Source organism: Chrysemys picta, chromosome 1 (assembly GCF_011386835.1).
Source record: "Chrysemys picta bellii isolate R12L10 chromosome 1, ASM1138683v2, whole genome shotgun sequence".
In the NCBI taxonomy this organism is placed as follows: Eukaryota; Metazoa; Chordata; order Testudines; family Emydidae; genus Chrysemys; species Chrysemys picta.
The window spans coordinates 295,364,953-295,386,532 of NC_088791.1; the positions used below are offsets into that span (position 1 = coordinate 295,364,953).

The window sequence follows — 21,580 nt, forward strand, 5'->3', positions numbered from 1 at the left end:
CATGCACTGCTGAAGGGTGCTCCTATACCATGGTAATAGGACCGGGATTGTCCTGCCCCGCCCCTGTCTTGTCTGTTTATAGTATAAGCTCTTTGGGGCACAGAATGTCTACAGTTCTGGGATAGTACAGGACCTAGCACAATGGGGCCCCACTTTTGGTTGGTCCTTAGGCACTAGTGTAATAAATAAAATATGATTTACAAAATAATATAAGGACTGTATTAGACTAGAATACTATATGGGCCCTAGTTAGAGGATTTGAGGGTGGCTGCTGCAGTTGCAGTGCCCTTATTTAGGAAAGAATCAAAAAAGAATGCACTAAAACCACTTCAGACCTAAAAAAACCCCAACTCCATAACTTCATTGAGAAGGCCCAGATTGCAAACATTTGTATTGTTTTGTAAAAGATATTCAGGGTAGATATGAAAAATGGAAGATGATACTTGACACATTTGCTACAATAATTTGAGTATAACAGTTAGGCACCATTTATCTGGATTTCAGGTTTAATGCCTTCCTGAATTTATGCATTGATTTATAATGTCAGTAAGTGTGGCGTACAAAGAGAACTCTTTATGGAAATGGATTAAAAATAAGACAAAGGCAATAAAATGTGGTTGGTTCTTTCATCCTGTCTGTCCCTACAGTAGCACAGTTTAGCTGCCTAATCTCTGCAAGTTCTGGATCAGAACTAAAAGACTTCTTCATCAGGAGAGAAAGCTGGTTCATCTTGCTCAAACTTTTTTGAAGCATTGCCTATAGAGAAGAATAACACAATACATAAATAAGATTGTAAAGGCAGGGACTGTCTTTTTGTGTTTGTATAGTGCTTTGTACGATTGGGCCACTCTTATTAATAGTATTGAGAAGTATTAGGGACCTACTGGACAGGAAATCATGGAAAAGACTTATTAGGGCATCTCAATCCATTTTCCAATGCAGGTTTATACTGTCCAGTCTAGATTCGTTATCAAGCAATATGATGTCTAACACTGCTCCAGGAAGATTATTCCATAGTACAATAGCTAATGTAAACAACAATAATAGCACATACATACTATCACACAATTCAGTTACAAATATTGGGTCAAGTTCACCATCTGCATAAATGGTCCCATTGAAACCAATGGAGTTGTGCCCACATATGCTGCTGGAGAATTTGGTCCATGAAGTACAATGCAACCTGATAATAATGGCCACCAAAGGCACAGGTTTCACTGTTATTAATCCTCACATACCCCTGTGAGGTCAATATTATCAGTCCCATTTTACAGATGGGGAAACTGAGCAGAAAAGTTAAATGTTTTACCCAAGGCTACAGAGTCAGTGTCAGAGCTGAGATTGGAACTGCCAGCATGCTGCTGTATTCAGACCACTAAAGTACCCTGATGTCTCCTCCCCTCCAACACACACACGTTAGTTGGAATTTTTCTATATTCTCAGTCTAACTGTACCTTTTAATTTCACCCAATTAATCCTAGTACCTAATATCCCCTTGTGCCACCAACTTACATAAGAACATAAGAACGGCCGTACCGGGTCAGACCAAAGGTCCATCCTAGCCCAGTATCCTGTCTACCGACAGTGGCCAATGCCAGGTGTCCCAGCGGGAGTGTACCAACAGGCAATGATCAAGTGATCTCTCTCCTGCCATCCATCTCCATCCTCTGACAAACAGAGGCTAGGAACACCATTCCTTACCCATCCTGGCTAATAGCCATTAATGGACTTAACCACCATGAATTTATCCAGTTCTCTTTTAAACGCTGTTATAGTCCTGGCCTTCACAACCTCCTCAGATAAGGAGTTCCAGAAGTTGACTGTGCGCTGCGTGAAGAAGAACTTCCTTGTATTTGTTTTAAACCTGCTGCCTATTAATTTCATTTGGTGACCCCTAGTTCTTGTATTATGGGAATAAGTAAATAACTTTTCCTTATCCACTTTCTCCACATCACTCATGATTTTATATACCTCTATCATATCCCCCCTTAGTCTCCTCTTTTCCAAGCTGAAGAGTCCTAGCCTCTTTAATCTCTCCTCATATGGGACCCGTTCCAAACCCCTAATCATTTTAGTTGCCCTTTTCTGAACCTTTTCTAGTGCCAGTTTATCTTTTTTGAGATGAGGAGACCACATCTGTACGCAGTATTCGAGATGTGGGCGTACCATCGATTTATATAAGGGCAATAATATATTCTCAGTCTTATTCTCTATCCCCTTTTTAATGATCCCTAACATCCTGTTTGCTTTTTTGACCACCTCTGCATACTGTATGGACATCTTCAGAGAACTATCCACAATGACTCCAAGATCTTTTTCCTGACTTGTTGTAGCTAAACTAGCCCCCATCATATTGTATGTATAGTTGGGGTTATTTTTTCCAATGTGCATTACTTTACATTTATCCACATTGAATTTCATTTGCCATTTTGTTGCCCAATCACTTAGTTTTGTGAGATCTTTTTGAAGTTCGTCACAGTCTGCTTTGGTCTTAACTATCTTGAGCAGTTTAGTATCATCTGCAAACTTTGCCACCTCACTGTTTACCCCTTTCTCCAGATCATTTATAAATAAATTGAATAGGATTGGTCCGAGGACTAACCCTTGGGGAACACCACTAGTTACCCCTCTCCATTCTGAAAATTTACCATTAATTCCTCCCTTTGTTCCCGGTCTTTTAACCAGTTCTCAATCCACGAAAGGACCTTCCATTTTATCCCATGACAACTTAATTTACATAAGAGCTTTTGGTGAGGGAACTTGTCAAAGGCTTTCTGGAAATCTAAGTACATTATGTCCACTGGATCCCCCTTGTCCACGTGTTTGTTGACCCCTTCAAAGAACTCTAATAGATTAGTAAGACACGATTTCCCTTTACAGAAACCATGTTGACTATTGCTCAACAGTTTATGTTTTCCTATGTGTCTGACAATTTTATTCTTAACTATTGTTTTGACTAATTTACCCGGTACCGACGTTAGACTTACCGGTCTGTAATTGCTGGGATCACCTCTAGAGCCCTTTTTAAATATTGGTGTTACATTAGCTAACTTCCAGTCATTGGGTACAGAAGCGGATTTAAAGGACAGGTTACAAACCTTAGTTAATAGTTCCGCAACTTCACATTTGAGTTCTTTCAGAACTCTTGGGTGAATGCCATCTGGTCCCGGTGACTTGTTAATGTTAAGTTTATCAATTAATTCCAAAACCTCCTCTAGTGACACTTCAATCTGTGACAGTTCCTCAGATTTGTCACCTACAAAAGCTGGCTCAGGTTTGGGAATCTCCCTAACATCCTCAGCCATGAAGACTGAAGCAAATAATCCATTTAGTTTCTCCGCAATGACTTTATCGGCTTTAAGCGCTCCTTTTGTATCTCGATCATCAAGGGGCCCCACTGGTTGTTTAGCAGGCTTCCTGCTTCTGATATACTTAAAAAACATTTTGTTATTACCTTTGGAGTTTTTGGCTAGCCGTTCTTCAAACTCCTCTTTGGCTTTTCTTATTACATTCTTGCACTTAATTTGGCAGCGTTTATGCTCCTTTCTATTTGCCTCACTAGGATTTGACTTCCACCTTTTAAAGGAAGTCTTTTTATCTCTCACTGCTTCTTTTACATGGTTGTTAAGCCATGGTGGCTCTTTTTTAGTTCTTTTACTGTGTTTCTTAATTTGGGGTATACATTGAAGTTGGGCCTCTATTATGGTGTCTTTAAAAAGCGCCCGTGCAGCTTGCAGGGATTTCACTTTAGTCACTGTACTTTTTTAACTTCTGTTTAACTAACCCCCTCATTTTTGCATAGTTCCCCCTTTTGAAATTAAATGCCACAGTGTTGGGCTGTTGAAATGTTCTTCCCACCACAGGGATGTTGAATGCTATTGTATTATGGTCACTATTTCCAAGCGGTCCTGTAATAGTTACTTCAATGGAGTTATTCCCTTTTTACCCTGGGGTGCGATCAAAATTGGATCCCCAGATTCTATTTTTGTCAGTTAACCCTAAACTGCCATCGGCACAACTCTATCACAGGACTTTGCAAGTCACATAATTGTTTAAGTTGTAAAGTTGGGCACCTTAGTACCTCATCGCAGGTACATAATATCCACAGCAAAGTCCCTAGTGGAACACCGCTCCTACACTGTTTCAAGATTACCTTTAACCCCAATTTGGCAAGAGATTGCAGTAAAGGGAGTGAAAGAACCAAGTCTTTATTTTTAATACTTATAGTCTCATATTTGGCCAGATTTGCTCAGTAACGTCAGTGAAGGTCTCCCAAATGTAGACTGGAAGAACTGAGAGAAGAATCTTGTCCAGAAAGTTTTCAGAGTAAGAGAAACAATTTTTGTGTTAATGTCAATGTGATTTATTTTGGAAAGATGCTGCTTGAGAGTCTGATTTGTTGGGGATGTCAAGGGAGTTTTCCTGTGCATTAATTTATACTTAAGAATTATTGTCACTTTTCTGAAATTATCTGAGGTGGTTAAATCAAATGCACTGAGAAAGTAGACAGCTGTCAAGGGCCAGGTGCCTAGTCTACCTTAACCAACACTCAGCACCACTGACCAGGTTGGTCTCCCTACTCGGCTCCAAGTGGCTCCTGGAAGTGGCGACAATTGGGATAGGCGAAACTTCCACCTTGCACCCCCCCACCCAGTTAACCCCGCCCCCCCGCAGCAGCTAACCCAGCCCCCCACCCGGGGAGCCCGCCACCCCTCCCACCCGGGGAGCCCCCCCCCCCCCCGCAGCAGCTATCCCCCTTCTGCAGCAGCTAACCCCACCCGGGGAGCCCTCCCCTCTGCAGCAGCTAACCCCGCCCGGGGAGCCCCCCCCACCTGCGGCAGCTAACCCTGCCTGGGGAGACCCCCACCGCGGCAGCTAACCCCACCTGGGGAGACCCCCACCGCGGCAGCTAACCCCACCTGGGGAGCCCGCCCCAGCTCAACTCAGCTCCACCTCCTCCGCTGAGCATGCCGGCACCGCTCTAATTCTCCTCCCCGCGCAGGCTTGCGGTGCCGATTGGAGGAGACTTAGAGCGGGGGCTGTGTGCTCGGCGGAGGAGGCAGAGTGGAGTTGATCTGGGGTGGGGAGGGTTCCCCTATGTGCCCCCCCCCGTTACTGCGGGCGGCCTTCCCCACGCCCCAGCTCACCTCCACTCCACTTCCTCATCTGAGCGGGCTTTTAGGCACCCCCAACCACTAGGAGCCCTATGCGGCTGCCTAGTTTGCCTAAATGGTTGCACCGGCCTTGCCTCAGCCACCCTCTTCTAAATGGTTTATTCTCTCTTAGGCTGCTGGAACAAGAAACATGTCATCCCTGCAAAATAGAGCATTTAGAGCAGCAGAAGAAAAACACAAGACGGAGTTCTCCCCAACAACACAGTACTGTTTTCTCTGGCAGAGCTGGACCCCTTTAACTCCTATTTTCTTTACTCTTCTTTGCCCTAACCAAGCTGTCGGTTATCTGAGACCTGATTTCTTTCTGCAGGATTTTTCATCAGGATTATAGAATAGTTTTCCACTTTTCTGAATTAGCATTTCTTTCTGATCAATTTCAAGGAGAGTTTTTGACCCAAAATGCATCAGGAAAATTCTCCTTACCTACAGCATCTGGGCAATGAGATAAGCAACAGCGATTGAGAAGGAGCTTTCAGGAAGTGAAAAGGAGTTCTGCATCTTCTGATGTATCCCAAGTGTGCTTGAATATCATAAAGATATACGGGAGTCGGCAGGGGTGCTGGAACAATTTATATAGTGGGGGTGCTGAGAGCCACTGAGCCAAACTGTAAACCCTATCTATAATGGAAACCACTTCAAGCCAGGGGGTGTGGCAGCACTCCCACCTACCCTATTTCCAGCACCTATGGGAGTAGGTGGTATCTTTGGGGGATTTTCCTCACTAAATCCTTCCTCCAACCAAAGTTTCTTAAATTCCCTTCCTCATCCATGTGCATGTAACTGATGGCGATCAGAATGTCTCTGGTAGGACATTCTTCTCCTGGAATATTTCTCTCTCTCTCTCAATGGGGACTAGCATGCATAGACTTCATGGTTTTGCCCATATGTCCTCTGACCCAGCTACAGCCCCCATGCAAAGGTGTCCTGCTCAGACTATGTGTCCAACTTGCATATTTTGTACAGCAGGGAAGGTGGCATTTATGTTTTTGGGCCTTATAAATGTTTGACAACTGCAGATAGTCTTGCAGGGAGGGCACATAATATTTTCTTCCGTTTTTGCTCTCACACACAAGGAGAGAGAAAGAGAAATTATTCAGTTGATCTCATGTGAAAAGAAGAATCAATGCTATAAACCACAACATTGTGGCTTAAAAGTTGCTCAACTTTAGTCTTCCGTTCACTGACAAAAAAAAAAAAAAGAAAAAAGCCCTAACTTCTTTAAAATCAACATCCATAAAGGCACTAAATGGAGAGAGCAAAATAATGTTGCTGATGCTCAGCAAAACATATTTAATGAAGTTACAGCATAGTCTAAAATTTCCTCTCTCTCACTCCTCAGGACACATTTTATATTCTATTTTTGTTATTTCAAGCTGTAATGTACATAAAACCCTAGATTCTCTAGTGTTGTCAGAGGTAAATTGCATCTCTCTGTGCCAAGAAAGAAACCCAGGATGTATTCACAGCCCGGGAGGACAGGCAGTGTTAGCATGTCAACCTTCCCTCAGAGTTTCTGTCAGAGTGGGGGCAGGATTAATTTATAGATGGGGGGTCTACAAGAATCTAGCTGACAGCAATGCTTTAGACAGCTAGATAGATCCATCAATGCTCCAATGCTAATCTACAACACTCTTACTTTTTCAGTCTGGAGGTTCTTGACCAGACTGGTAATCCTTCCTATTTGTGTGGCGGTTTAGTTATGTGGTCTAATGATTTTTCACTAGCAGTCTAAGACAAAATTTGAACCCACATCTCCCAAGGTGAAAGGACCCACTGCAACACCTTGTCCTTCACTGGTTATTTATCATCACAGAATCATAGAAATGTAAGATTGGAAGGGACCTCAATAGATCATCTAGTTCAGTCCCCTGCACTCAAGGCAGGACTAAATAATAAACATCTGATGTGTTTGTCTAACCTGGTCTTAAAAACCTCTAATGATGGAGATTCCACAAATTCCCTGGGCAATTTGTCCCAGTGCTTAACCACCCTGACAGTTAGGAAGTTTTTCCTAATGTCCAACCTACACCTCCCTTGCTGCAATTTAAGCCCTTTGCTTCTTGTCCTATCCTCAGAGGTTAAGAAGAACAATTTTTCTCCCTTCTCCTTGTAACAACCTTTCATGTACTTGAAAACTGTTATCATGTCCCCCCTCTGTCTTCTTTTGCAGACTAAACAAACTCTGTTTTTTCAATCTTCCCTCATAAGTAACGTTTTCTAGACCTTTAATCGAGTTTGTTGCTCTTCTCTGGACTTTCTCCAATTTGTCCACATCTTTTCTGAAATGTGGTGCCCAGAACTAGACACAGTACTGCACCTAAGGGCTTATCAGAGTGGAGTAGAGCGGAAGAATTACTTCTCGAGTCTTGCTTACAACACTCTTGCCAATACATCCCAGAATGATGCTTGCTTTTCTTGCAACAGTGTTATACTGTTGGCTCATATTTAGCTTGTTGTCCACTATGACCTCCAGATCCCTTTCCGCAGTACTCCTTCCTAGGCCACTGTGGTTAACTACATTAGGAAACACCAACAATTTCTGAACAAAATATCAAATTAAAATGTAATTCTTAATAAAATGACTTCCAAGATCACTGAAGGGTATAGACTGACTAAGGTATTTTGAATATGCTGCAATTAAGAAAATGCTCTTTTTCTAGGTGTATATTCTTTGTAGTGTGTCCATCGGCCTACTTAAATAGCTACAAATACACAATAAAGTTAAATGTTTCATTCTAATTTTCTCAAGGGTGTTGAATTAAATTCTGAATCCCAAACAGCCCAAAATGTACCTAACTCCATTAACAATACGTAACATTCCTATTACGGTAACGCCTAGAAGTTTCAACTAGGTTGGGACCGCACTGTGCAAGGCATTGTATAAAACTACAGGGCAAGCTTGTGCAACCCTCATGAAGTCAATGGGATTACTTCTGTGAGTAACTGCTCCCCAGTGTGAATAAGGGGCTCACAACTGGTCCACAGTAAATGATAATACCATCCCCCAAAAGACTATAACCATCCCCAATATAGCTGCTGAATGATAAAGATGCTGCATCAGAGAATTTGAAGAGACTGTAGTAAAACGACATATTTATCTCTGCTTGAAAGACAACATGGTGGTGCTACACAAGTCTTAATTTCATAAGCTTTCAAGAAAGGACATTGTTTCTCAATATAATTTATTAAGTGCTTAAGGCCAAATCTTGGATCCTAGACCTAGCTTAAGTAAACAGAGTTTATGCAAGAGAGTTCCAGAGAGGTTGTAGGGGAATGGAGTCCTCCTTCCCACACACCAGCCCAGCCACTACTGGGCTGTAGTAGTACCTGCTAATCCTGCAGGGATTTTTGGCCAGTGGTTATGCAGAGTTGTGGAATCACTAGCCCTGCCCTTCTGTGCAATAAATCCATCAATTTTTTCCTGCTGTAGAAATAGCCGACATAACACTTCTTAGAACCTGAGAAGGGCAATGAGCAGAATTCCCAGCAAAGTCCACTTCGGATATTAGCAAGCAGACTTAATCTACATGTTCAGCACCTACTAAGTGCAGAGAGGGACTGCATAAAGAAATTTTAGGTAAACAGAGGACAGTCTCTCTCCAATCGATCCCCCATCCCTACGCATTAGAGTCCCAGGGGCTCTGCAAAATGTGATGGCACTCTGCATGATGGTGGGTTGTTAGACGTACCTCAAAGTGTTTACTCAATTAAAGTATGCTGAATATCTACAGTATAATAAATGTATTTGATATAAATTCATAGAAGAAAATTACTGTACGTATTTCAAGCGTATTAGTACGTAACCAATAACATGGTGCATGTAAAATAATCATAACCAGCTAAACTTTCAAAATATATTCAGAAGGTAAAACAAAGAGCTGCCAAAATATTTTTATGTATAAACTATTAATATCTATTTGAGTTTGGTGTTCCAATGGGATTTATGAAGGATTTTTTCTCATATTCTCCAGTCCTTTTTTCTTTTTGCCCCAGTATGAAAATCTGCTGGTAGATTTCTTCCTGGGGCATACTAAGGGCCATATTGTGTTATCAGTTATGCAGAACTCCTATTGCTTTCAGTGGGGAATTCTGCTTTAAAATTGAGGTCATGATATGGCCCAAACTCATTCAGCTATCCCAAGAATACTAGAAATGGAAGAAAACTCTGTGTATCCTACTGTTGTTTGACTGTGGTGTACTGCTTTCCTATATGCTCTTGAATGACTTCTATTTAATTGTCCCTGTGTCTTTGCTTCAACAACCTTGCTTAGGAGGTGCTTCCAATTAGTTACTATTTTCTAGGTAAACTAAAGTTTCCTTATGCCTGCTGTTCTAAACCTGTTCAGACCCTACATAATTCTGCCTCTCCTTACCTACCTGCCTTTGTTCTTATCACCTCACCCTCTCTACTCTGCCAGTGCCCTGTTTGTCTGCTTCTCCCACAACTACCTCTGCACCTTCCCTCAAGAAAACTCACTTTTGTGATTCCTTCAAGAAACTATCTGACTAAATCATCCACTTTCCTGTTTATTTGATTCATAAATGAACTGCTCCTCTGCATGGTGGGAGGGAGGTGAAATGTTGGGCAGGGGAGGCCTAAGGACACTGGAACTGAATCTGGGATTCAGCATGAGAGAAAGCTGGGAAGGTTAAATTGTGGAGGGAAGGGGGGATAAGGGGAGTTTAGTGTGTCTAACTTTGAAAAAAGAGAACAAAAATGACAACAAATAAACACCTGTCTAAGAAGTCATGTGCCCATTACCACCCTGATGATCATCCTGTTTGTGTGTTTCATCCTTTTTCCCCTCCCATCAATCATCTGTGTTCGTCTTTAAGATTGCATGCACACTCTCCACCTCAGGGGCAGTGTCTTCCTGTGTTCAGAAAATGCCTAGCATATTTAGGTTGCTACCACAATCTAGTCATCATCACCGTAATGGGTAATTACTAGTAATAAAAATCATTAATAACAATAATGTAACTGATGAAAATCATCATCAAAACCCTTCTCTTTCCCTCAGCACCAATTTATTCTGTATCCTCAGCACTCATTTTCCTTTTTGTTAATTGTAAAGGGCCTGGTTTAGTACAGAATGACCAATGATGAGCCTACCACTGTATGTCATGTATTTAGAACAAGATAGGATTTAGCATGCTAAATGTGGTTTGATTTGCTAAACGTATTGCAAAACATCAGAATTTGACTAGATTCTGCAGCTGTGTACGAAACAGATAAGTAGATGAATTAATTAACTGGTATTTTGAAAGCAAGTCACCGTTTAATTTTAATTTATCTCCCTGTTTCGCCACCCATTTCCTATATACACACACTTTCCAAAGTAAGCACATATTTTAATAACATCTTTGTGATAACCATTGCTGTAAGATCTCCATCAAAATCTTCGTATTAAGGTCATCATTTCCATGGAGTCATATTGTGCCACTGAATTTTAAGCTCATCTCCCTAATACCAGTACCGGGGCTTAAAAATCAATGGCATGGTATAACACTATCTGTTTCATGCTAATTTTGTGGGCAGAAGAGAGGAGACTATACTCAGTGAATGTCATTCTGCATACGCTTACAGTCAGTTACTTTTGAAAAGTATCTTGCAAATTCTAGAGCCATATTACATCATCCATGTTTAGGCAGAACTCTTAATGTATTTCAATGGAGGCTTCTGATTAAAAACTGACTATATGATTTTTTTCTGGGGTGGGGAAGAATGTATTATCATTTACTTCAACATCTGGGATTACAGTAAATACTTTTTGACACTATATCAAGAGAGAGCAGAACTTTCTATCAGCCAAATCACGCTCTTATGCAGAAATACCTAACTGTGCTATCAGGAATTTCCCAAATGGCTCAGGCAGCTTGTGCCAGCTCTTAATGGGATTTTCCAATAAGAAGGGAGTTTTCTGTTTCTACTCGATGCAGGCGGAGACTGCCTGGGTCTTTCCCTGCCCTCCCCTTCCACTCATTCTCTACTTTCAGACACCATAGAGGTCTGACCCACCCCTTTAGCATAAGGAGGGGGAGATATGTGTATGGAGGGTCCCCTCTACACACGTGGCCCTGAGATTTCACCAAAATAATCAAAACTCCATTTGTCAACAATCCATCTGCATCCCTAAAGAAGTAGCCTCATTTGTAATTTGTTTTTAAGATTATCTTCACTTGTTGTTTGCAGGAGCTAGTGGACAAATCCTGCATTGAGACAAACTCCCTTCGATGTCAGTGGACTAAGGACTACAGGATTTGGCCATTACGTTTTGTGTCACGTTAACGAAGATTTTGTATCTTGGTTAATATATATTTGTTATTCTTTCCCTGAAATTTTAGTGTCATGTATTTAGAACCCTGACATCTTATTTCATTTATGATTTGGAAATCAAAGTCATCCAGAGACATAATGTTCCACAGTTCTATACAGCCAATGTTTAATGAAGCTTGAATTAACTTCATAGTGAATCCACACCTGCCTGGCCGAGGGAGGCAGGAAAGTCTGGAAATTATGGAATGGACGGATCAGCAGGAAGATCCTTGTTTGTGCAAATGTCCTCTGAATGCTCAGAAGAGATATAGCCACCCGGAGAATCCAGAGACTTGTAACACACAATAAATTTAGAGTCTAAGTCAAAGCCTATTCAAGTCAATGGCAATACTTTGACTGACTTAAATGCACATTGGCTCAGGCTTTTAAAAACGAAGTTTTATTCTGGGGCCATCCCACATGTTTTTAAGCAGTAGTCCCTATTGAAATCAGTGATACGTTCTGCCTTAAAATTGATAACCCAATATGGCTCCCATTATCGGGGAAGGGACAGCATAGTGAAATGAGACAGATAATAGGTTAGCTTGTATGTCTTCCTAACAAGCAACAATTTTAAGCCGTATCAGAAAAAGTAAATCATCTAGAAAATATCAGCCTTTTTCAGACCACTGGAACTAAAATTAAACTACCCCTCCACATCAATCCACTCATTCTCACAACATTTTCAAATGGATCAAATACAGCCGATAACGCCGATACAAATCGAACGAACGGCAATATACCAAAATAACACACTACATATACTCCCAAAGGTTTATAGAAATAATCTGCACTAGACTGGAAAATGATTCATGCTGTTACTGATCCGATGCTCTTGCTCCTGGTGACCACAGGTTTCCTGTGCAGTTAAACTGCTAGAGTGCACATTGAGGGTGGGTGCACAGAAAAATAACAGGTGCTGTAAGCATACTAGAAATCTAATGCTGTGGTCCAAATTACCAGGCAGTGTGAGATCCAACTCAAACTGAAAGGAAAGATTTTTTGTAAAATTACCTTGTTTGAAAGCTGTAAAAAAATAAGTAGAAGCAGCTTGGAGTGTGCCTAGGAAAACCCTCCTTTCTGATCCGAAGTGCAACTTGTCAACCTTCAGTATGTGACCCCAATGAAGGAAGTGACTAGAGTGATCAAACGTCATGTGGCAGTGAGATAGATTTTGTCTTTATAAGGAAATATTACTTACTTTGGGCAAACCCCCCCCCCCCCCATCACCTGATTACTCACACAGAGCAGGTCACATTGAAATGTAGAGTTCTTTCCGCTTCCTCTTTATGTCTCTTAAAAGCATCTCTCTCTCTCTCTCTTTCTCTCTCTCCTATCTATATATATATACACACACATACACACACTATTTATGCCTTTTCTCTTTCAAAATTGAACAATTACAGTTTCAGGTCACAGTTCACAGTCACACTGAGGCCTTGGCTACACTCGGGACTTCCCAGCACTACCGCGGCAGCGCTGTTATGTACTCCACCTCTCCGAGGGGAATAGCTTGCAGCACTGCGAGCGAGGGTGCAGCGCTGCAAGCTCTGATTACACTGGCGCTTTACAGCGCTGTACTCGCTGTGCTCAGGGGGGTGTTTTTTCACACCCCTGAGGGCAGCAAGTTGCAGCGCTGTACAGCGCCAGTGTAGCCAAGGCCTCAGGCTCAGAGTAAAAGGTGCTTTAAAGTGGGTGTGAATATAATTTACACCTACTTTAACCCACCTCTGCTCTGCCAGAGTACTGTATAGGGGCCTTAAAGTAACTGAAAATCAGGTTCTTGGTATGTAAAAATAACTCTTCGGTACTATGGGAACTTGGGGTGAAATCCTGACCCCATGGAAGTCAATGGCAAAACTCCCATTAATTTCCATGGGGGGCGGAATTTCACCCTTTCTCTTTTGACTCTTTTGAGCAGTTTTTCTCACTGTTTAAGTTCAGTAAGGTTACTGCTGGGGAGGAAAAAAGACCCTTCATCAAAAACAAATAGAGCACCATTAATCGGACAAACTGACTAACTGGACCACTTTACACCTGAAGATACAGAGTGCTTTGGAACCCCCCACACCTGAATTATAACCCCCTGCTTAAGATCCCATCTCTGATGAAAATACAGCGATCTGGGGGTGGATATTATCATATGACAGTATGGTATTACAGTGAAACTTGCACAGGCGTTCTCTCCACAGTAGGCAACCTCCTGTTTTAGGAGACCACCCCAATTAATGGGAAATGATTGCCTAGGTTGGAGTACAGCAGAAAGGGATCTAGGGGTCATAGTGGACCATAAGCTACATATGAGTCAACAGTGTACACTGTTGAAAAAAAAGCGAACATCATTCTGGGATGTATTAGCAGGAGTGTTGTAAGCAAGACATGACAAGTAATAATTCCGCTCTAGTCCACGCTAATTAGGCCTCAACTGGAATATTGTAAACTGGAGAAAGTCCAGAGAAGAGCAACAAAAATGATTAAAGGTTTAGAAAACATGACCTATGAGGGAAGATTGAAAAAACAGAGTTTGTTTAGTCTGGAAAAGAAGACAGAGAGGGGACATGATAACAGTTTTCAAGTACATAAAAGGTTTTTACAAGGAGGAGTGAGAAAAATTGTTCTTCTTAACCTCTGAGGATAGGACAAGAAGCAATGGGTTTAAATTGCAGCAAGGGAGGTTTAGGTTGGACATTAGGAAAAATTTCCCAGATGTCAGGGTGGTTAAACACTGAAAATAAATTGCCTAGGGAGGTTGTGGAATCGCCATCATTGGAGATTTTTAAGAGCAGGTTAGACAAACCCCTGTCAGGAATGGTCTAGATAATACTTAGTCGTGCCATGAGTGCAGGGGACTGGACTAGATGAGCTCTCAAGGTCCCTTCCAGTCCTATGATTCTATGAATTCTGCTCAACTGTTATGAGTAGATTACCTCTTATAAGCAACAGATTTCTGCTGGTCCCTAATGTGGTTGTGTAATCATCAAAAAAAGTATTAGAAATAACTGGAACTCAGCAAACACTCATCAGAGATCTTATGAAAAAGAAAGATTCAATTTGCAGGGCACATTTTGCGATGTTCAGCAGCCAATGCATATTTACAAGCACTGGAAGGGAAAGTTAATGACAGAAGAAAATGAAACAGAAAAAGAAGATCATGGATGGATAATGTGGTATCTTGGCTTCAGCCAAAAAGAGATGAGCAGAGAATCATACACCATGGGCTACACTTAGTTGCAAACCTGCAGTAGTGGAGATGCCGAAGAAGATGTGGCTGCTGAAGGCAGGTTTTACTGCAGATAATACCTGATTTTGCTTAGCATTTATATAGTGTTTTTCATTTTTAAAGTGTTTTACAGACATGAATTAATCCTCACGGTCTTCCTGTGATGTATATAAGTACTAGTATCCCCATATTCCAAATAGGGAACATGAAGCAGAGAAGTTAAGGGACTCATTCAAAGCCACATAGTGCTAGAGCTGGGATTAGAATGCAGAAGGCCCAGCCCTACGCTCAGAACACCATCTCGTTTCATGTGCTATGAATGCAGCAGGCTACTTATTAGTACTAGTTATGGGACAAAACTGAACCTTATTGTACTGGGCCTTTGCACAGGTACACAAACAGGGAGTCCAATGTCCCCCATCTCAAACCCAGGGCTGGTCGGTTCTATAGACCGTATTCTAGATGAGATCACCCCAGGGAATTTAGATTATGACATTATAATATTTTTGGTATTCTACATCCAATTCCCGATGCATCTCAACATCTTGTTCAGTGTGTTTTTGTTTGTTTTGTTTTTATCACAGTTCTGCATTAAGCAGCAGGGACACCCAGAGGGGGGTGCAAGTGGGGCAATTTGCCCCAGGTCCTGGGCCCTGCAGAGGCCCCCACGAGAATGTCAGAGGCTCCCCCCGGCCTCCGCCTTCGCCTTCCCCCATTGCCTCAGCGCGCCGCACCCAGGAGCGGCCCTGGACAGCGCTGCAGCGGCCTGGCTCGGGCGGGGCCTGAGGTCCTCCCACTCGGAGCCATGTGGTAAGGGGGCGGAGCTGCAAGCTCCAGTGGGCCGAGCGGCAGGAGCTCCTGGACGCAGCTCGCTGAGGCTCTGGGAGAGGGGGTAAGTGGCTTGGTAAGTCCGTCTGAGCCGGGCACCCCCCCAGCCCTGCCCCCCAGCCCTGTTGAGCCCAGCCCCTCTGAGCCGGGCACCCCCCAACCCCCAGCTTTGAGCCCAGCCCCTCTGAGACGGACACCCCCCCGACCCCATTCTCCCACAGCCCTGACCCCGAGCTTGGAGCCCAGCCCCTCTGAGCCGGACACCCTCCTGACCCATCCCCCCCCCCCAACCCTGACCCCCAGCTCCAAACCCATCCCCTCTGAACCGGACATCCCCCCGACCCCATCCCCCCACAGCCCTGACCCCCAGCTCCGAGCCCAGCCCCTCTGAACCGGACACTCCCCCGATCCCACCCCCCCCCAGCCCTGACCCCCAGCTCCGAGCCCAGCCCCTCTGAGCCGGAAATCCCCTGACCCCCAGCTCCGAGTCCAGCCCCTCTGAACCGGACACTCCCCCGATCCCACCCCCCCAAGCCCTGACCCCCAGCTCCGAGCCCAGCCCCTCTGAGCTGGGCACCCCCGAACCCAGAGCCCAGCTCCCCATCCAGCCCTGGGCAACAGTAGCACCACCCCCAGACAGTGACAGCCCATTGGCACCAACCATCACCATCACCCAGCGACAGCCCATTATGTAATTGCAAATGTATACATACCATTAAAGCATTTAATGTTTTTAAATAATGTATTTTGTGTATTTTCAAATTATTAAAAATTAATTTTTGAATGTACTTCCAAATACATTACTATAGTATTGCAACTTTTTTTTATGGAAGGGGCCCCTGAAATTGCTTTGCCCCAGGCCCCCTGAATCCTCTGGGCGGCCCTGTTAAGAAGAGATTTTCATTGACTGTCTACAGTGACACCCTGGTCCCTTACCTGAATTGATAGTCAATTGAGAACCTTGTAAAGTGTAGGAGTAGCTAATTATTTTCCCTCCAGTATTAATTACTTTGTATTTAACAACACCAAGCTTCATTAGCCATCATGTAGCCCATTCATCTACCATCCATTCATTCTTGTTTAGGTGTCTCTGAAGCTCCTCCCAGTCCTCTCTAGTCCTGACTAAAATAAATAACTCTGTATCATCTGCAAATTTTGCTACCTACATCCCTCTTTCAAGATCATTAATTAACACAGCACCTCAAACGGTGCCTTTTCACGTCTAACCTCTCAGCACTGACATTGTCCCCCACCTATCTGCCCAATACACAGCCACTCTTCTGTGCCTGTCAATGAGATAAGGCCATTCCAACTCAGAATCCCTGCATTGGCTTCCCCTTGCATGCTGCATTGAGTTGGAACTTCTCATCTTCTCCCTCAACTCCACCTTGACCTGATAGATCTGGGACTTTGTCTCTCACTATGTCCTTTAGCAACCTTTCCCTTCTCCCAGGGTTGATGCCCTGTTCATTTTTGTAAGAGGGCATACTAGCCATTTAAGGTTGGTGGGGGAAGTCTTTGGAGACAGTATGATCCTGTTCCAGATTTTTTCTGGAACTAGACAAACCTGTGGGACAGGGGATGTAGATGATGAGCAGGAGGAAGTGATGTTGTGGCAGTAGTTTGGAACAAAACCCAGGCTGCTTCCTTTGTTTAGGGCCTCGGACTAGAGTTCCAGTGCCGGAATAGGCTGGAACTCCTCTCACCCCTCAGTGCTGAGGGTCAAACTAGGGCTGTGAGCTTCCACCCAGCCAATCTCCCTGGGTCCCAGTGAGCAGAGTCCAGTGCACTAGCAAGACCGGATGAGGTTAGGTATAAATGCCCTTCCTTCTACAGTATTACCAACCTTAAAAGTTCAAATATTGAGTCAGACCCCAGTAACTCCTGAGATTGGTCTACAACTCATTAAGTGATTGATTTTAGTAAAGATGATGTTGTGGTTTTGGTGTGTTTGTTGATTTTCAAACTCCCCTTGCCCACCCCTGATGTGTGTGTGGCAACTACAGTTTTGCCAGCTATCCCAAATTCACAGAGTAAAGTGAATCTGGCCCCCAGTGCAGGAGTTCCCAACCTTAACAGGGCTGTCTCTATGAATTCGATGGGAATTGAATCAGTACCTTATTCAGCGAGAGCCTGCTGCTGCTCCCATTGAAGTCAGTGGATAAACTTTTCAAAAGCAACTAGCAATTTAGGTGCCTCAGTCCCATTTTCAAAAGTAACGTGGGCACTTAGGCACCTAAATCTCATTGCAAGTCAATAGCACTTAGACTTCTCAATGCCCAAGTCATTTGTAAAAATAGGACTTAGGTGCCTAAATCACTAGTTGCTTTTGAAAATCTTACCCAGTGGCAAAAATCCAATTGACATAAAGAGAAACATAACCTGACTTAAAAGGAACAAGCAGTCTCATTGATTCCCTGTGAACAATTCTATTTTTTGGGAGGAGGGCAAGGGGAGAACGGGTGTATAAAAAAGTGAAAAATGATTGGCTACACAACAGTGTAAAACTAAAGCAATGATAAATAAGTGAAATAAAAGATACACTTTAATGCAAATTTAATAGGACATAATCTGCCATCTGTTTTTAAGCAGATCCCTGCACTGGTTGTAATAGGGAGTTCTGGTTAAATATGACTGATACAATTTGAGCTTCTCTTAGATACAGCTAGGTGGAAGTAGGCCAGTTTAGAGGAGTCTCTGCCTACTATTAAGTGAAACAGAACAGCTGTGGTGTATCTTTTTTTGTTAGACAACTAGCCTCTTGGCACTCTACTTACACAACTAAGGTAAAATAGTGGCTGTGAAATACAGAAGTGCTTATTTTGGCTGTCAAGAAAAAAAAATGTAATCTTGCTGGATCATGCTATGTCTCAAATTGAGTCTTATGCTGAATGCACGAATATTTTCAAAAGGGCATGAGTTACAGCAGTGGTTCGCAAACAGTTTTATAGCGATGCCAACACTCTTGATTTTAATCACAAGGCTCATGAAAACTGGTGTATCTCTTAAAGCCTGAGCGCCTGGAGACAAGTGATTATGTAAGAATCTCAGCTTTCATTTTTTTAATAGTAAGTTTCAAACTCTCATGACTATGGGGGAAAGGATGAAAATGTGACCTCAGCGGCTCAAGTGGTTAAAGACTAAAAAAATACCTGTAAAAAGGGAAAGAAGGACAATCTGGGGAATTACAGACCAGTCAGCTTACAGACCAGTCAGCTTCTGTACCTGGAAAGATAATGGAGCAAATAATTAAGCAATCAATTTGCAAACATCTAGAAGATAATAAGGTGATAAGTAACAGTGAGCATGGATTTGTCAAGAACAAATCATGTCAAACTGACCTGATAGCTTTCTTTGACAGGGTAAACAAGCCTTGTGGATAGGGGGAAGCGGTAGACGTGGTATATCTTGACTTTAGTAAAGCTTTTGATACTGTCTCGCATGACCTTCTCTCAAACAAACTAGGGAAATGCAATCTGGTTGGTGCATAACTAGTTGGAAAACCGTTCCTAGAGAGTAGTTATCAGTGGTTCACAGTCATGCTGGAAGGGCATAAAGAGTGGGGTCCTGCAGGGATCAGTTCTGGGTCCAGTTCTGTTCAATATCTTCAGCAATGATTTAGATAATGGCATAGAGAGTACACTTATAAAGTTTGTGGACGATAACAACCTGGGAGGGGTTGCAAGTGCTTTGGAGGACAGGATTATAGTTCAAAATGATCTGGACAAACTGGAGAAATGATCTGAAGTAAATAGGATGAAATTCAATAAGGACAAATGCAAAGTACTCCACTTAGGAAGGAACAATCAGTTGCACACATGCAAAATGGGAAATGACTGCCTAGGAAGGAGAACTGCGGAAATGGATCTGGGGATTATAGTGGATCACAAGCTAAATATGAGTCAACAGTGTAACACTGTTGCAAAAAAAGCGAACATCATTCTGGGATGTATTAGCAGGAATGTTGTAAGCAAGACCCGAGAAGTAATTCTTCCGCTCTACTCCACTCTGATTAGGCCTCAACTGAGTATTGTGTCCAGTTCTGCATACCACATTTCAGGAAAAATGTGGACAAATTGGAGAAAGCTACAACCGTGCTGTCATAACTATAAAGGGAAGGGTAACAGCCCTCCTGTGTACAGTACTATAAAATCCCTCCTGGCCAGAGACTCCAAAATCCTTTTACCTGTAAAGGGTTAAGAAGCTCAGGTAACCTGGCTGACACCTGACCCAAAGGACCAATAAGGGGACAAGATACTTTCAAATCTTGGTGGGGGGAAGGCTTTTGTTTGTGCTTTTTGTTTTGGGGGTTGTTCGCTCTTGGGACTGAGAGGGACCAGACATCAGTCCAGGCTCTCCAAATCTTTCTGAACAAGTCTCTCATATTTCAAACTTGTAAGTAAACAGCCAGGCAAGGCGTGTTAGTTTTTATCTTTGTTTTCTCAACTTGTAAATGTACTTTTTGCTAGAGTGTTTATCTCTGTTTGCTGTAACTTTGAACCTAAGGCTAGAGGGGATTCCTCTGGGCTCTTTAAGTTTGATTACCCTGTAAAGTTATTTTCCATCCTGATTTTACAGAGATGATTTTTACCTTTTTCTTTAATTAAAAGCCTTCTTTTTAAGAACCTGATTGATTTTTCCTTGTTTTTAAGATCCAAGGGGGTTGGATCTTGATCCACCAGGAGTTGGTGGGAGAAAGGAAGGAGATGGTTAATTTCTCCTTGTTCTAAGATCCAAGGGGTTTGGATCTGTATTCACCAGGGAATTGGTGAAGAGTCTCTCAAGGCTACCCAGGGAAGGGAATTAGCATTTTGGGAGTGGTGGCAGCGGACCAGATCTAAGCTGGTAGTTAAGCTTAGAAGTTTTCATGCAGGCCCCCACATTTGTACCCTAAAGTTCAAAGTGGGGAAGCAGCCTTGACACGTGCCATGCGAACGCCTGTTTTCACTTTCATTGTAAACATTGACATTGTAAACAAGAAGCAGGCAGCATTATATCTCCTGCAAATGTAACCAAACTTGTTTGTCTGAGCGATTGGCTGAACAAGAAGTAGGACTGAGTGGACTTCTAGGCTCTAAAGTTTGACATTGTTTTATTTGTGAAGGTAGTTATTTTTTGTTCATACTTCTACATTTGTAAGTGCAACTTTCATGATAAAGAGATTGCACTAAAGTACTTATATTAAGTGAATTGAAAAATGCTATTTCTTTTATTTTTACAGTGCAAATATTTATAATAAAAAATAAATATAAAGTGAGCCCTGCACATTTCTTATTCTGTGTTGTAATTTAAATCAATATATTTGAAAATGTGGAAAACATCCAAAAATATTTATATAAATAGTATTCTATTATTGTTTAACAGCACGATTAATCGTGATTAATTTTTTTAATTGTGCGATTAATTATGATTAATTTTAAGTCTAATCACTTGGCAGCCCTAATAAACAGCAATTTAATTTGTTTTGCTTTTGGATTTCACTCAGAAAATTGCACACACGTGCATGTGTAATTGTGTTTGTACATATACACACTTGCAAACTAAAATAATTGGTGTACTTTGTCACATTTTGGCTTTAAAATGTTAACATTCTAACTTGCCAATCTCTGTTCATTTTGCTCTTAGTTTATTCTTTTCACTTCCTTCACTCAGTTTTTTTGAAAATTATATCCCTGTGTCTCTTCCTCTGTCTTTCGGTGTCTGCTGTTCACTTTTTTCTATCTCCCTTATTCCCATTTGTCCCTCTCTTTCATATAATGCATTCTCTCCCTCTTTCCACGGGTTCTTTTTATTTCACCTTACTTCCCTTTAATCTCTTTCCCTTTCCACTTTCTCCCTCTAACTACCCTTTTCTGAGTCTTCCCCTCATTCTCTTTCTGCCTGCCCTCACCCAGTCACGTGGCCTCTTCCAACCCTCTTCTCCTTCCTACTTCTCTTTGCAGCACCCAGCCTCGCTCCCTGCTTATCTCTGAATTACCATGCCAAGAATGCCCCAGCACTTGGCTTCTCCATTCTAACCCATAGCTCATACAACTCAGCAGT

The 21,580-nt window shown here is 42.4% G+C and overlaps 1 protein-coding gene across 6 annotated transcripts in view; it reads right to left on the reverse strand.

Moving 5' to 3' along the window:
* LCP1 (lymphocyte cytosolic protein 1) overlaps positions 1-21,580 on the reverse strand; it is a 67,076-nt gene that overhangs the window by 25,349 nt on the left and 20,147 nt on the right. The window contains exon 1 of one of the 6 annotated variants that reach the window (XM_005287157.5): positions 12,505-12,923. The exons of the other annotated variants lie outside the window; for them this stretch is intronic. The gene's annotated coding sequence lies outside the window, so the exon portion shown is untranslated. Of the gene's footprint in view, positions 1-12,504; positions 12,924-21,580 lie in introns of those variants that run through there. 6 annotated transcript variants of the gene reach the window in all.